Source organism: Salmo salar, chromosome ssa18, assembly GCF_905237065.1.
Source record: "Salmo salar chromosome ssa18, Ssal_v3.1, whole genome shotgun sequence".
In the NCBI taxonomy this organism is placed as follows: domain Eukaryota; kingdom Metazoa; phylum Chordata; class Actinopteri; order Salmoniformes; family Salmonidae; genus Salmo; species Salmo salar.
The window spans coordinates 14,906,733-14,924,774 of NC_059459.1; the positions used below are offsets into that span (position 1 = coordinate 14,906,733).

The 18,042-nt window shown below is 43.3% G+C and overlaps 1 long non-coding RNA gene across 1 annotated transcript; it reads right to left on the reverse strand.

Annotated features, from left to right (window-relative positions):
• Positions 1-2,947: 2,947 nt before the first annotated feature.
• On the reverse strand, positions 2,948-17,493 carry LOC106576909 (uncharacterized). The gene is made up of 4 exons (XR_001322027.2): positions 17,327-17,493; positions 15,941-16,345; positions 4,948-5,034; positions 2,948-4,175 (listed from the first exon to the last, which is right to left on the reverse strand). It is a non-coding gene; the product is annotated as an uncharacterized lncRNA (long non-coding RNA).
• Between the last annotated feature and the right edge of the window lie 549 nt (positions 17,494-18,042).

Genomic DNA, 18,042 nt, shown 5'->3' on the forward strand with positions numbered 1-18,042 from the left:
AGGCAGAGGTAATTTCCTCACAAACTATCTCTCGGATAGTAGTAGCGAACTCTTTCTGTTGTCTGGTGTTCAGAGCCGCCATGTTCCCACAGGTGATTTGTGAAAAGACACAATATGCCAGCTGCTTGAGCAAAATAGACCTGCTTCTAATACAGTGAATGTCCCACACCTTAATATGGTGTTATACACGGAGTATTCAAAACACTAACAACACCTGCTCTTTCCATGACATAGACTGACCAGGTGAAAGCTATGTCGCTTATTAAATCCACTTCAATCAGTATAGATTAATGGGAGACCGGTTAAAGGATTTTTAAGCCTTGAGACAATTGAGACGTAGATTGTGTATGTGTGCCATTCAGAAGGTGAATGGGCAAGACAAAAGATTTAAATGTCACACCATATCCTCATCGGCAGACTCAACAGCCTTGGTTTCTCAAATGATTGCCTCGCCTGGTTCACCAACTACTTCTCTGATAGAGTTCAGTGTGTCAAATCGGAGGGCCTGTTGTCCGGGCCTCTGGCAGTCTCTATGGGGGTGCCACAGGGTTCAATTCTTGGGCCGACTTTTTTCTCTGTATATATCAATGATGTCGCTCTTGCTGCTGGTGAGTCTCTGATCCACCTCTACGCAGACGACACCATTCTGTATACGTCTGGCCCTTCTTTGGACACTGTGTTAACTACCCTCCAGACGAGCTTCAATGCCATACAACTTTCCGTCCATGGCCTCCAACTGCTCTTAAATACAAGTAAAACTAAATGCATGCTCTTCAACCAATCGCTGCCTGCACCTGCCCGCCCGTCCAGCATCACTACTCTGGACGGTTCTGACTTAGAATATGTGGACAACTACAAATACCTAGGTGTCTGGTTAGACTGTAAACTCTCCTTCCAGACTCACATCAAACATCTCCAATCCAAAGTTAAATCTAGAATTGGCTTCCTATTTCGCAACAAAGCATCCTTCACTCATGCTGCCAAACATACCCTCGTAAAACTGACCATCCTACCGATCCTCGACTTCGGCAATGTCATTTACAAAATAGCCTCCAATACCCTACTCAATAAATTGGATGCAGTCTATCACAGTGCCATCCGTTTTGTCACCAAAGCCCCATATACTACCCACCACTGTGACCTGTATGCTCTCGTTGGCTGGCCCTCGCTTCATACTCGTCGCCAATCCCACTGGCTCCAGGTCATCTACAAGACCCTGCTAGGTAAAGTTCCCCCTTATCTCAGCTCGCTGGTCACCATAGCAGCACCCACCTGTAGCACGCGCTCCAGCAGGTATATCTCTCTGGTCACCCTCAAAGCCAATTCCTCCTTCGGCCGCCTCTCCTTCCAGTTCTCTGCTGCCAATCACTGGAACGAACTACAAAAATCTCTAAAACTGGAAACACTTACCTCCCTCACTAGCTTTAAGCACCAGCTGTCAGAGCAGCTCACAGATTACTGCACCTGTACATAGCCCATCTATAATTTAGCCCAAACAACTACCTCTTCCCCTACTGTATTTATTTATTTTGCTCCTTTGCACCCCATTATTTCTATTTCTACTTTGCACTTTCTTCCACTGCAAATCTACCATTCCAGTTTTTTACTTGCTATATTGTATTTACTTCGCCACCATGGCCTTTTTTTGCCTTTACCTCCCTTATCTCACCTCATTTGCTCACTTTGTATATAGACTTATTTTTCGACTATATTATTGACTGTATGTTTGTTTTACTCCATGTGTAACTCTGTGTTGTTGTATGTGTCAAACTGCTTGCTTTATCTTGACCAGGTCGCAATTGTAAATGAGAACTTGTTCTCAACTTGCCTACCTGGTTAAATAAAGGTGAAATAAAAAATAAATAAATAAAAAGTGCTTTTAACGGGGAATGGTAGTAGGTGCTAGGCGCATCGGCTTGTGTCAAGAACTGCAACACTGCTGGGGTTTTCAACAGTTTCCCGTGTGTATCAAGAATGGTCCACTACCCAAAGGCAATCCAGCCAACTTGACACAACTGTGTGAAGCATTGGAGTCAACATGGGCCAGAATCCCGGTGGAACACTTTCAACACCATGTAACGTCCATGCCCCAACGAATTGAGGCTATTCTGAGGACAAAAGGGGGGTGCAACTCAATATCAGGAAGGTGTTCCTAATGTTTTGGTATACTCAGTGTAAATTGACAAATATTTTTAAATGTCTGTTAATTCATAGTTATTTTGCAAAAGAAAGCCACGAGAAAGCCATTGCATATCAATGTATGCCACAGTTTTTTTACTTTAAGTGTTTTCTTTATTTGGGTGTGCATTGCTGCCTGCAAAGACGGCCCTGGCTGCAAAGACGGCTCTTGATCAGGGTGTGTGTGGAGGGGGACCACCTGTTGTGTGTACATGATATTGATACGGCTGTGAACCGTTTCTATGGTTTTAGAAGTTGATTCGTCGGGATTGGGTTCAGCGAGGACCACAGCAGACAGGCTTCCGCCATTCTTTCTATGGGAGGGGCCTGCGTCTGCAGCTGTCCACGTTAATGAAAGTTTATCCCTGCTCTAGGTCGCATCCCAATCAAACAGCTCGGGAGTGTGGTGCATGACCTCATATGACTATTTCCCCAGAGAGGCCGACAGACGCCTCCTTGTTGTTCACCTCGTAAACGCCCTTGGGTGTTATTCCTTCGCCCAGTTGACAGCCATAAACTCTGCTGTTCCCACACTATAAACCACTATAAACTGATGTCATCCTGATCTACATATTAATAGGGTGGTGATCTAAGACACATACAAGTTAAGAGAGAAAAAAACCTTTGAGGGTTCTCCCTCTGCTTGGGGGTACTCGAAAAGCCAAGGGTGTTGACAGTCCACAGGAGGCTGCTGAGGGGAGGACGGCTCTTAATAATGGCTGGAATGGGGTGAATGGAATGGCATCAAACACATGGCAACCATGTGTTGGATACCATTCCATTTATTCAGTTGCAGCCATTACTATGAGCCCGTCCTCCCCAATTAAGGTGCCACTGGCCACCTGTGCTTGACACGGATGGTGAGAAACTGCAATAAGAAAAGATGATTACTCACAGAGGCCTCGGAGTGTAGGCGTAAAGATGTTGAAAGCACTGGGTCGTAAAATAAACGATCCCTTTTCACATGTCACCTTGATCAGAATATTAACAGCAGCTCAGTGACTTATAATGGTTTATGAAATGTGCAAAATGAGCTGACCAATGCTTTTATATTCTTTTGAATCCTCTTGAATGGCCAGAAATGGCAATTGTTTATAAATACTAAGCTTTAATCTTTATTTTCAAACTGAAATGCCTAAATTCTATGTCCTCAAGTACAAACATCTACAAATAATATTTATATACCTTACCATACAGTATATATGGTCATATTCTATATTCGGGTCCCTCTGCCCTGTCAAATCCACTCTCTAACATCAATGTATACACCTTGACCGCATGATGGTCGCTATGTTGACACATTCCCCATCCCCAGTGGCCAATCCAATATGAAGTTCTACCTGAACACTGGAGATGCTGAGCCCTTTGTCTGTAAATAATTATTTAATCCATTTTAGAATAAGGCTGTAATGTAACAAAATGTGGAAAAAGTCAACGGGTCTGAATACTTTCCGAAGGCACTGTATTCAAATTCCTGGGTACCGCTGCAAAGCAAATGTAACCATCGATGGCAGAAGATCCCAGCCAGGGATAATGAACATATAGCTCTGTATGAAGAGCATGGCAACACCCGCCAGTATCAGGTATACATGTACTGTATGTGACCACTCCTGATATAAACTAGCTTACAGATGAGTTGAGATGTTATGTCACACACGTTTTAAATTGTTTCATTTATATTTCATTCTTCTAATTGTAAGTGTCAACATCATAGCCCATAAACTCATTTGGATTTCTGAAGACTGTTGAACTTGAATAACAAAAAGATCTATTCATAGGACAACAGACTGACCCTGCCCCAATCTAAACTGACTAAAGGATTGAAAATGTTCTCCTCTTTTCTAAAGTGGTCTCCTGAGACCTGGTAAAACCTACAGTACAAGCTCTTCATCGATGCTGAGACGGACATTGGCGAGGTGACTGGGATGAAGTTCCGCTGGAACAACCACATCATCAACCCCCTGCGCCCCACGTATGGTGCCACCAAGATTGAGCAGCTGCGAGGGAATGATAGCAAATTGTACGTCAGTCTGTCTATCCTGCCGGTCTGCCCTACATGTCTATCTACCCTCCCAGCCCTGCCAGTCCCACTTGTGTGGCAGCTGTCTGAGCCTCAGGAGGACAAGCAAGGGCATTCTGTTAATGCTAGCTGTACACCCCTAGTGCCAATATGGCCCCCTGAGGCTTCAAACTCAGCCCTAACAAAACTATTACCGCATTATGATTTACTGCCTATGCACCCTTATACAGATGTTTATGGTTAACGCTTCGAACACACCGACACCGTCATTGCGCAATATAGCACGCAGCATCATCTGGATATGTATGCAACAAAAGTTCAACATTCACCTTCTGCTACCATTTTGCCTACGCATACAGTTTGACGCATACGCACCGAACGCACTGCAACTGCCTCTGCAACGCTGCAAGGCAAACACTGCGTTTCATTGGAAATGAATGTAATTCTGGTGTACCACAATGCAATGACGCACGTGGTCGATGTGTTCGAAGCATAACTCTACATTTGGTTTGGAGTGTAAACCTATGAAAGGAGGAACACATTAAATTACATGCTACTAGTTGTTTTTTTTATGTATTGTATACACAGGCAAACATGGACTGTATCCTTTAATATACTGTATAACAAGGGATTATCTTGAGAAGTAAAGTGCAGCTCTCTAAAAGATGTCTGTTCTGTAAAACACTAGAGGGCAGTGTAGGACCACCATCTGTGATAGATGTTTGCCCATTCACTTTCCACTGACTTACCATCTCTCTCCTCTCTGTTGCAGTTATTTGTTCTGTGAAAGATGAGGGTGTGTGAAAACGTGCACCAGACCCTTGATCCATGCTGACCTAAGTGAAGCACAACCAAACATGGTTTACAGAGATTTACAATAAAGTTACAGCATTTAAACTCTTTTTATGAGTCAGTCATCTGATCCTTTCTACAATTGTGTAAAGACATCTAAACAATACAGCACTGCAGCAACATGAGTGAAAGATAGAGGACATCAGTATATTCTTACCTGTTCAAGAACAAACAAATGCTTGAAATGCCAAAAAAGTATAAGCTACCATATGAAAGAATATGCAGAGCTGGGTTGAAATCCTGACTTGAGATGTGTGTTTGCATAAAGTGTGTGCACGATGCTTGCAGAAAGAAAGTTCCACATCTCTTTATGACCATCATTAATGTTGAAAGACTGGGGGCTGCATTTGTGCAAACACAAATTTACACTAAATTACACGTTAAGATCATTTCTCTCCTTTTCCCATTTAGACACAAAGTGCAGCCAGCCAAAAAGCCTGCCTAATGTGTCAGATATGTGTATTTCCAACAGATGGAATGTGTTCACAGCTCTCATTAACATGTCCCTGGCCTTTCACCAGCTTATGAAGTCCTGATTGGGTCTCATTGTTTTGGCTTCATTTATTTGAATACCCACCCTATGATTATGGCTGGGGAAAATACAGCATTAAAAGGCAAGCTGCCATTTTCATCAGAATGCTAACAAAGTGCATTTGTATGCAGTGACTTCTCTGAGTCGAGCCATCAGCACTCACACAATACCAATCAGAACAATCTGCAGAGACACAGCTCTGAGAGTGACTACATTATGGTATTAGACACAGAATTAAATATGGGGCTAAGGGGTGGGGGGGATGCTTGTGTCTTCAAATCCGCCCTAGACATCCATCACTGTCTTTCTTTTCTGTTTCTTTTTAATAGGCTCATTGAATGCAGAGGCTAATGACAAAATAGCTGGCTAATTCCAGTAATTATGGCTGTTTGTCTGAGGGAATTTGTGTATGACAGCGTTTCATTTTGATCAGTGCTCCCGGAGCTCTGGGGGTGGCTTTGGAGCTAACAAAGGACAGGCAGGTTAAGCATTAGCAAGGTATACTTAAAACAGGGGAAAACACGACAGATGACAGATAAAAGATGTTTCAATGTGTATACAGTTATATAATTGGATGTGTATACAAAAGCATGCTACTATATGAATGACAGAGAGAGGGTTTGGTACTTTGGTAACTTTGGATTAGATAATGGTTGGGCTAGATAATGGGTTTTTTGGACTCCTTGAATACCAATCTTCTGAATAATTGCTTCGAAAAAACCTGAATGTTTATTTATTTTCCTTACTTTTTACCCTTTTCCCCCCAATTTCGTGATACCCAATTGGTAGTTACAGTCTTGTCCCACTGCTGCAACTCCCGTACGGACTCGGGAGAGGCGAAGGTCGGAAGCCATGCGTCCTCCGAAACTCGACCATGCCAAGCTGCACTGCTTCTTGACACACTGCCCGTTTAACCCGGAAGCCAGCCGCATCAATGTGTCGGAGGAAACACATTACAACTGGTGATCGAAGTCAGCGTGCATGCGCCCGGCCCGCCACAGGAGTCACTAGAGCGCGATGGCCAGGCCAGCCAAACCCTCCCCTAACCCAGACAACACTGGGCCAATTGTGTGCCGCCTCAAGGATCTCCTGGTTGCAGCCTGCTGCGACACAGTCTGGAATCGAACCTGGGTCTGTAGTGATGCCTCTAGCACTCCAGTGCCTTAGACCGCTGCGCCAATCGGGAGGCCTGAATGTTTATTTTACTATTTAAAAATGTTTCCAACTAGCACTGACTCTGCTGATAACTACTTTATTGAGGAAAAATGCCCTTACTATTATTGAGATATGTTGTTCCCCCACCTAACTTCGCCGACGAGTAGGTAAACCACCACTTCCCTCCTTATTATTGACCAATGTGCAATCATTGGAAAACAAACTGGACGATCTACGATTAAGACTATCCTGCCAACGGGACATTAAAAACTGTAATATCTTATGTTTCACCGAGACATGACTGAAAGACGACACTGACAATATAGAGCTGGCTGGCTTCTCCATGCATCGGCAGGACAGAGAAGCTACGTCTGGTAAGACGAGGGGCGTGTGTCTATTTGTCAATAACAGTTGGTGTGCGATGTCTAATATTACAGAAGTCTTGAGGTATTGCTCGCCTGAGGTAGAATACCTCATGTAGACCACACTATCTACCAAGAGAGTTCTCATCTATATTATTCATAGCCGTCTATTTAGGACCACAAACTGATGCTGGCACAAAGATCACAATCAACAAGCTGTATAAGGCCATACGCAAACAAGAAAATGCTCATCCAGAAGCGCACTCCTAGTGGCCGGGGACTTTAATGCAGGCAAACATAAATCCATTTTACCTAATTTCTACCAGCATGTCACATGTGCAACCAGAGGGGAAAATAACTCTCCACCACCTTTACTCCACACACAGAGACGCATAATTCTATCCTCCTGATTAATACGGAAGTGGTCAGATGACGTGGATGCTACGCTACAGGACTGTTTTGCTAGTACCAACTGGAAAATGTTCCGGGATTCATCCAATGGCATTGACGAGTATACCACCTCAGTCACTGGCTTCATCAATAAGTGCATCAACGACGTCATCCCCACAGTGGCTCTACATACATTTCCCAACCAGAAGCCATGGATTACAGGCAACATCTGCACGAAGCTAAAGGCTAGAGCTGCCGCTTTCAAGGCGCGTGACACTAATCCAGACGCTTACCAGACATCCCACTATGCCCTCAGACGAACCATCAAACAGGCAAAACGTCAATACAGGACTAATCCTACAACACTGGCTCTTACGCTCGTCAGATGTGGCAGGGGTTGAAAAATATTATGGACTACAAAGGGAAACCCAGCCGCGAGCTGCCCAGTGACGTGAGCCAACCAGACGAGCTAAATGCCTTTTATGCTCGCTTAGAGGCAAGCAACACTGAAACATGCATGAGAGAACCAGCTGTTCCGGACGACTGCGTGATCACGCTCGCCGTAGCTGATGTAAACAGGTCAACATTCACAAGGCTGCAGGGCCAGGCGGATTACCAGGATGTGTACTCAAAGCATGCGCGGACCAACTGGCAAGTGTCTTTACTGACATTTTCAACCACGTCAGTAGCCATGAAGTGCAATGAAAGGCTGGTCATTGCTCACATCAACACCATCATGCCGGAAACTCTAGATTCACTCCAATTTGCATACTGCCCCAACAGATCCACAGATGACGCAATCTCAATCGCACTCCACACTGCCCTTTCCCACCTGGACAAAAGGAACACCTATGTGAGAAGGCTGTTCATTGACTACAGTTCAGCATTGAACACCATAGTGCCCACAAAGCTCATCGCTAAGCTAAGGACCCTGGGACTAAACACCTCCCTCTGCAACTGGATCCTGGACTTCCTGATGGGCCGCCCCCAGGTGGTAAGGGTAGGCAACAACACATCTGCCACGCTGATCCTCAACACTGGGGCCCTTCAGGGGTGCGTGCTTAGTCCCCTCCTGTACTCCCTGTTCACCCACGATTGCGTGGCCAAGTACGACTCCAACACCATCATTAAGTTTGCTGACGACACAACAGTGGTAGGTCTGATCACTGACAACAATGAGACAGCCTATAGGGAGGAGGTCAGAGACCTGGCAGTGTTGTGCCAGGACAACAACCTCTCCCTCAATGTGAGCAAGACAAAGGAGCTGATCGTGGGCTATAGGAAAAGGAGGGCCGAACAGGCCCCCATTAACATTGATGGGACTGAAGAGGAGCAGGTCGAGAGTTTCAAGTTCCTTGCTGTCAACATCACTAACGAACTATCATGGTCCAAACACACCAAGACAGTTGGAAGAGGGCAAGGCAACACCGTTTCCCCTTCAGGAAAATGAAAAGATTTGGCATGGGTCCCCAGATCCTCAAATATTTCTACAACTGCACCATCGAGAGCATCCTGACCGGTTGCATCACCACCTGATATAGCAACTGCTCGGCAGTACATCACTGGGCCAAGCTTCCTGACATCCAGGGCCTATATACTAGGCGATGTGAGAGGAAAGCCCAAAAAATTGTCAAAGACTCCTGTCACCCAAGTCATAGACTGTTCTCTCTGCTACTGCACGGCAAGCAGTACCGGTGCGCCAAGTCTAGGACCAAAAGGCTCATTATGAGCTTCTACCCCCAAGCCATAAGACTGCTGAACAATTTATCAAATAGCCACCCGGACTATTTCAATTGACCCCGCCCCCTTTGTTTTTACACTGCTGCTACTCGCTGTTTATTATCTATGCATAGTCGCTTTACAAATTATCCCGACTTAACCTCTACCTCCGCACACTGACTCGGTACCGGTACCCCCTTGATATAGCCATGTAATTTTCTTGTGGTACTTTTTTTTCTCACTTTAGTTTATTTAGTAAATATTTTCTTAACTCTATTTCTTGAACTGCATTGTTGGTTAAGGGCTTGTGAGTAAGCATTTCAAGGTAAGGTTGTATTCAGCGCATGTGACAATTAAATGTTATTTTATTTTAACTATCTTAAGATGAAAGCACTAACTGTAAATCTCTCTGGATAAGAGTGTCTGCTAAATGACTAAAATGTCAATGTAAATATGGTTGGGGCATGGTTATCTAGATTAACATAGATTCATAAATGGACTAGGATGTTTCCTGGCGAGTGAAAAATATCAGAATAATTTAGTACCTATCGTGCCCTAAGCATACTAGTAGTGCGTGAGGGCTAATCATACTGGAGTTGTTGTGCCCACATTAGGAACAAAGGGTTTCTGGTCTGATCCAGGGGCGTTTCTAAGATTTTAAGACCTTCGGGGCTTAGCCCAAAGCCAGTAGGGTTGTTCGGGGGCATTCTCCCCCGGCAAAAAAATAAGTAATTTCAACAGCAAAATGCATGAATTTTGTGCACCTTGAGATTATCAGTGAGAGATTATAACATTGAGAGAATAGATCTTCAAACACAGACTCTGACCTGTCCAATGAGCCAAACTGATTAACCTGTTTGGGCTAGGGGGCAGTATTGAGAATTTTGGAAAAAATATGTGCCCATTTTTAACCTCTCTAGGCTAGGCGGGACGAATTCGTCCCACCTACGTAACAGCCACTGCTATCCTGTGGCGCGATTTTCAAAACCTTAAAAATCCTATTACTTCAATTTCTCAAACATATGACTATTTTACAGCCATTTAAAGACAAGACTCTCGTTAATCTAACCACACTGTCCGATTTCAAAAAGGCTTTACAACGAAAGCAAAACATTAGATTATGTCAGCAGAGTACCAAGCCAGAAATAATCAGACACCCATTTTTCAAGCCAGCATATAATGTCACCAAAACCCAGAAGACAGCTAAATGCAGCACTCACCTTTGATGATCTTCATCAGATGACAACCCTAGGACATTATGTTATACAATACATGCATGTTTTGTTCAATCAAGTTCATATTTATATCAAAAACCAGCTTTTTACATTAGCATGTGACGTTCAGAACTAGCATACCCCCGCAAACTTCGGGGAATTCGCTAACATTTTACTAAATTACTCACGATAAACGTTCACAAAAAGCATAACAATTATTTTAAGAATTATAGATACAGACCTCCTCTATGCACTCGATATGTCCGATTTTAAAATAGCTTTTTGGTGAAAGCACATTTTGCAATATTCTAAGTACATAGCCCAGGCATCACGGGCTCGCTATTTAGACACCCGGCAAGTTTAGCACTCACCGTAATCATATTTACTATTATAAAAGTTTGATTACCTTTTGTTGTCTTCGTCAGAATACACACCCAGGACTGCTACTTCAATAACAAATGTTGGTTTGGTCCAAAATAATCCATCGTTATATCCGAATAGCGGCGTTTTGTTCGTGCGTTCCAGACACTATCCGAAATAGTAAAGAAGTGTCGCGCGCATGGCGCAATTCGTGACAATAAAATTCTAAGTATTCCATTACCGTACTTCGAAGCATGTCAACCGCTGTTTAAAATCAATTTTTACGACATTTTTCTCGTAGAAAAGCGATAATATTCCGACAGGGAATCTCCTTTTCGGCAAACAGAGGAAAAAATCCCAAAGGCGGGGGCGGTCGGGGTCATGCGCATAAGCCAGTGTCCCTTGATCGGCCACTTGAGAAAGGCGATAATGTGTTTCAGCCTGGGGCTGGAATGACGACATTCTGTTTTTTCCCGGGCTCTGAGCGCTTATGGACGACGTGGGAAGTGTCACGTTAGAGCAGAGATCCTTAGTAAATGATAGAGATGGAAAACAAGTTCAAGAAATGGTCAGACAGGCCACTTCCTGTAAAGGAATCTCTCAGGTTTTGACCTGCCATTTGAGTTCTGTTATACTCACAGACACCATTCAAACAGTTTTAGAAAATTTAGGGTGTTTTCTATCCATATGTAATAAGTATATGCATATTCTAGTTACTGGGTAGGAGTGGTAACCAGATTAAATCGGGTATGTTTTTTATCCAGCCGTGTCAATACTGCCCCCTATCCTAAACAGGTTAACTGCCTCCTACACCAACTCAGAAGCTAGAATATGCATATTATTGTTCAGGTTTGGATAGAAAACACCCTGAAGTTTCTAAAACTGTTTGAATGGTGTCTGTGAGTATAACAGAACTCCTATGGCAGGCAAAAACCTGACAAGGTTTCATGCTGGAAGTGGCCTGTCTGACAAGGAGTCGTGCGTCTTGCATCTGTTTATTGAAAAGTAAGGATCTTAGCTGTAACGTGACAATTCCCAGGGCTCCAATAGGCTCTCAGGACGCGGGAAAATCATGAAGGTTGACGAGGCAGCCTCAGGCTGAAACAGATTATCATCTTATTCAAGTGTCCCATTAGGTGACAATGGAGTGAGGCGCGTGCGCGATTAGCCCCCGTGGAGTATTTTAATTCGGCTGTTTAGTTTATTGCAGATTCCCGGTCGGAATATTATCGCTTTTCTACGAGATAAATGGCATAAAAATTGGTTTTAAACAGCGGTTGACATGCTTCAAGTACGGTAATGGAATATTTAGAATTTTATTGTCACGAATTGCGCCATGCGTGCGACACTTCTTTACTATTTCGGATAGTGTCTGGAACGCATCTAACAAAACGCCGCTATTCGGATATAACGATGGATTATTTTGGACCAAACCAACATTTGTTATTGAAGTAGCAGTCCTGGGTGTGCATTCTGACGAAGACAACAAAAGGTAATCAAACTTTTATAATAGTAAATATGATTATGGTGAGTGCTAAACTTGCCGGGTGTCTAAATAGCGAGCCCGTGATGCCTGGGCTATGTACTTAGAATATTGCAAAATGTGCTTTCACCAAAAAGCTATTTTAAAATCGGACATATCGAGTGCATAGAGGAGGTCTGTATCTATAATTCTTAAAATAATTGTTATGCTTTTTGTGAACGTTTATCGTGAGTAATTTAGTAAAATGTTAGCGAATTCCCCGGAAGTTTGCGGGGGGTATGCTAGTTCTGAACGTCACATGCTAATGTAAAAAGCTGGTTTTTGATATAAATATGAACTTGACTGAACAAAACATGCATGTATTGTATAACATAATGTCCTAGGGTTGTCATCAGATGAAGATCATCAAAGGTGAGTGCTGCATTTAGCTGTCTTCTGGGTTTTGGTGACATTATATGCTGGCTTGAAAAATGGGTGTCTGATTATTTCTGGCTTGGTACTCTGCTGACATAATCTAATGTTTTGCTTTCGTTGTAAAGCCTTTTTGAAATCGGACAGTGTGGTTAGATTAACGAGAGTCTTGTCTTTAAATAGCTGTAAAATAGTAATATGTTTGAGAAATTGAAGTAATAGGATTTTTAACTTTTTGAAAATCGCGCCACAGGCTGCAAGTGGCTGTTACGTAGGTGGGACGAATTCGTCCCGCCTAGCCCAGAGAGGTTAAAGAATCCCAGAGTACCCAAACACACACACACACACACACACACACACACACACACACACACACACACACACACACACACACACACACACACACATACTGTGCAGTAATTACAATACATAGAGAAACTTGAATCCCCTAATGTCGATGCCTGTGCCCCCGCAAAATTTATTAGCATAATAATAAAAAATAATCAAATAAATCAGTCAGTTTAAGATAGAGATAAACTCAGCAAAAAAAGAACCGTCCTTTTTCAGGACCCGGTCTTTCAAAGATAGTTCGTAAAAATCCAAATAACTTCACAGATCTACATTGTAAAGGGTTTAAACACTGTTTCCCATGCTTGTTCAATGAACCATAAACAATTTTTACATTTTACATTTTTTACATTTTAGTCATTTAGCAGACGCTCTTATCCAGAGCGACTTACAGTAGTGAATGCATACATTTCATACAATTTCATACATTTTTTTTCTGTGCTGGCCCCCCGTGGGAATCGAACCCACAACCCTGGCGTTGCAAACACCATGCTCTACCAACTGAGCTATAGGGACATGCACCTGTGGAATGGTCGTTAAGACACTAACAGCTTACAGACGGTAGGCAATTAAGGTCACAGTTATGAAAACTTAGGACACTAAAGAGGCCTTTCTACTGACTCTGAAAAACACCAAAAGAAAGATGCCCAGGGTCCCTGCTCATCTGCATGAACGTGCCTTAGGAATGCTGCAAGGAGGCATGAGGACTGCAGATGTGGCCAGGGCAATAAATTGCAATGTCCATACTGTGAGACGCCTAAGACAGCGCTACAGGGAGACAGGACAGACAGCTGATCCTCCTCGCAGTGGCAGACCACGTGTAACAACACCTACACAGGATCGGTACATCCGAACATCACACCTGCGGTACAGGTACAGGATGGCAACAACAACTGCCCGAGTTACACCAGGAAGGCACAATCCCTCCATCAGTGCTCAGACTGATGTCAAACAATGTTGCCTATGGGCATTTGGCACAAACCCACCGTCGCTGGACCAGACAAGAATGGCAAAAAGTGCTCTTCACTGACGAGTCGTGGTTTTGTCTCACCAGGGGTGGTCGGATTCGCGTTAATCGACGAAGGAATGAGCGTTACATCGAGACCTGTACTCTGGAGCGGGATCGATTTGGAGGGTCCATCATGGTCTGGGGCAGTGTGTCACAGCATCATCAGACTGAGCTTATTGTCATTGCAGGCAATCTCAACGCTGTGCGTTACAGGGAAGACATCCTCCTCCCTCATATGGTACCCTTCCTGCAGGCTCATCCTGACCTGACCCTCCAGCATGACAATGCCACCAGCCATACTGCTCGTTCTGTGTGTGATTTCCTGCAAGACAGGAATGTCAGTGTTCTGCCATGGCTAGCAAAGAGCCCGGATCTCAATCCCATTGAGCACGTCTGGGACCTGTTGGATCGGAGGGTGAGGGCTCGGGCCATTCGCCCTAGAAATGTCTGGGAACATGCAGGTGCCTTGGTGGAAGAGTGGGGTAACATCTCACAGCAAGAACTGCCAAATCTGGTGCAGTCCATGAGGAGATGCACTGCAGTACTTAATGCAGCTGGTGGCCACACCAGATACTGACTGTTACCAGATACTTTGACCCCGCCCTTTGTTCAGGGACACATTATTCAATTTCTGTTAGTCGCATGTCTGTGGAACCTGTTCAGTTTGTCTCAGTTGTTGAATCTTGTTATGTTCTTACAAATTTTGGGACTCGTCTGAAGTTGGTATAGCCGATCTGCCTACTTCTGTCTGTAGCATCCGAACAGTTTGGGCTAACACTAATATGACCCCTCTGTGTAAAGGCGAGACTCTCTCAAACATGTACGTTTTGCTTTAGGACACCCACAGGCCTCACAATACTTGTCTAAAGGTCCCCTGGTACCAGTTTAAAAAAGAAATCCTTTGATGACAGCTTTGCACACTCTTGGCATTCTCTCAACCAGCTTCATGAGGTAGTAACCTGGAATGCATTTCAAATAACAGGTGTGCCTTGTTAAAGTTAATTTGTGGAATTTCTTTCCTTCTTAATGTGTTTGGGAAAAAGGGATACCTAGTCAGTTGTGTCTTCCGCATTTAACCCAGCCCCTCTAAATCAGAGAGGTGCGGGGGACTGCCTTAATTGAAATCCACATCTTCGGCACCCGTGGAACAGTGGGTTAACTGCCTTGCTCAGGGGTAGAACAACATATTTTTACCTTATCAGCTCGGGGATTCGATCCAGCAACCTTCCGGTTACTGGCCCAACGCTCTAACCACTAGGCTACCTCTGCCTCCCCATGAGCCAATCAGTTGTGTTGTGACAAGGTAGGGGTGGTATACAGAAGATAGCCCTATTTGGTAAAAGACCAAGGCCATATTATGGCAAGAACAGCCCAAAAAGAAACGACAGTCCATCATTACTTTAAGACATGAAGGTCAGTCAATCCGGAACATTTCAGGAACTTTGAAAGTTTCTTCAAGTGCAGTCGCAAAAACCATCAAGCGCTATGATAAAACTGGCTCTCATGAGGACCGCCACAGGAAAGGAAGACCCAGAGTTACATCTGCTACTGAGGATCAGTTCATTAGAGTTACCAGCCTCAGAATATGCAACCCAAATAAATGTTTCACATAGTTCAAGTAATAGACCCATCTCAACATCTGTTCAGGGGAGACTGGTGAATCAGGCCTTCATGGTCGAATAAAAAACGTTTTTATAAAAAAATATACTTCAAGGGGTCTTAAAATTCTAAATGAAATAGCAAAATGTTCCTTGGTATGACCTTCTTAAAACAATTCCATATAGCTTCGTAGTACCTCACCTGCAAATTATTTGTAAACCATGTTTTGATTTTTCATTGTCTGTATTTCACCTGTTATAATTTGAATCTATAGATCAGCTTGAAGTGATACTGTGTGCTCAACCCACCTCTGTTCTCTCTCCATCTGCCCTCTTGTCACTTTATCTGTGTCTTGTCAGTTGCTGTCTCAGGTTCTTGTTTGTTAATGTCTTCATTGTCTTCCTTCTTCTGTTATGGCCTGTTCCGTTCTTCTGGTGTCTCGCTCCATCATATCCTACTCTTCTGTTGCTATCTCTCTGTGTCTTGTCTCGTGTCTCTCTCCATCATTTACTCTTCTGTTGCTGCCTCTGTGTCTTGTCTGGTTTAGTTTTTCAATCCAAAACGGTCAAGGGGATACTGGAGTAGCTGAACTTGTTTTGGGCCTATGTCTGGGTCACCTAAAGCATCCTCTTCCCTACCAGCTGCCCCTGACTGCTGCTGTTCTAAGTGCTCCACTGGCCTGTTGTTCTCATCTGTCATCCTCCTTGGCTCATCTACAAGGTAGCAAGGTAGAGGTGCAACATGTCATTAATTTGTTTTAAAGGAAAAATACACTTCCTGATTTGGCCTCATTTTAGAATTGGTTCATTAAGAAATGCTAGCTGCATGACTAAATTCAAACGTGAGTTGGTTTCGGATGTGGTAGTCTCGTGTCTCATAAATAAGGGTGTCTGCTAAGCAAACAAATACTAATTAAATGAAATAATGGCTAGGTAACCTGACAGAGGAGTGAAAACGTGTTGAGCTCTCTCTTTTCCCCTGCATGATGTTATACTAGCTGCCCTCCCCCTTCAGATTTGTTTTATTTGTCATATACACATGATATGCATGGTGTACACAGTGCAATGAAATGCTGACTTGCAGGTTAACCTCTCGACAATGCAACAACAATAGAAAAGTAATTAGCTAAGTGAATACAAAGTGTAATACAAATAAAATCTAAATGAAATAATATCACCAATTTAATAATGGGCCGTTTTTTGTACAATTAGGTACATAGCGTAAATGGAAATAACAGACATGAGCCAAGCATGTTTACCTGTAGAATGGAATAACGTTAGGTTATAAGACCTCTATGATTAATTTCATTTCTTTTAATTTAGTCAGTTCTACCACCTCAACATTGCTAATTTAAACGGCAAAATATTATATTGTGGTAAAGTTCAGCTTCAGTCCACGGGGGACACTGTGTCATTGTCAGAAGACATGTGATTCAGTCAGAAAAACGTTCTCAGCTAGATAGCCAGCCAGTAACTAGCTAAAAAAAACGAAACCCATCAAATACACTCTCTAGAAATAAACACTTTTCCTAATATCATTACTTATATCAACATCCTTAGCTTGCCCACTCACTAAATATAATGTTAAATAACTGACTGACACCCAATAGCTTAAGCTACTTTATTAGCATTAGCCAACCTTACACTGAGGTAGACTAACGTTAGCTGGTTAGCTACCACAAACCCTGCACAAACCTGTGGCTAACTCTGCTGCACTTTGACTCTCTGGCTGTTCTGTCCTCTCCACCTCATTCACTGCTGCCTCAACCTGCTCGCTTGTTTTGGCCTATCTTTTGGAAGAAGTTCCTATGCTGTCCTATAAAGTGCTATGCTGCAGACTCTGACTGAGTGACAGACGTTTTGCTGAGTGACGACATAAAACAGGTGCGGTAGGAGTGGGGGAGGGGTCAAGGGGCGTAAGCGGTCCTCTGCCTTGTGAAATCTCGACCAATCACAGCAGGCACCGTGTCACGTCAAGGGCTTCTTGCAGTGCCTCCTACTTCATAACACAGTGTATTGTATTGCTTATATTTGTCATAACGATGTGCAAGAAAATCTTTTTTCTATATATACTGCATAGCACAAGTGATGTGTGGTTATAGAAAGTCATATCACACTGAAGTGTAAAAATAAAAAAAAGTTAAAAAGGTCTGGACCAAAAACATCCAGGGCTGAACCATCGGAAGCCCAGACCTAATGACACCACTTGTCTGATCTCAGCTGAATATCGACTGATTTAGAATATCTAACAGTCAGTCATATAAACCCCTACTAGAATATCTAACAGTTAGTCATATAAACCCCCTCCTAGAATATCTCACAGTTAGTCATATAAACCAATACTAGAATATCTAACAGTTAGTCATATAAACCCCCTCCTAGAATATCTCACAGTTGTTGATATAAACCCC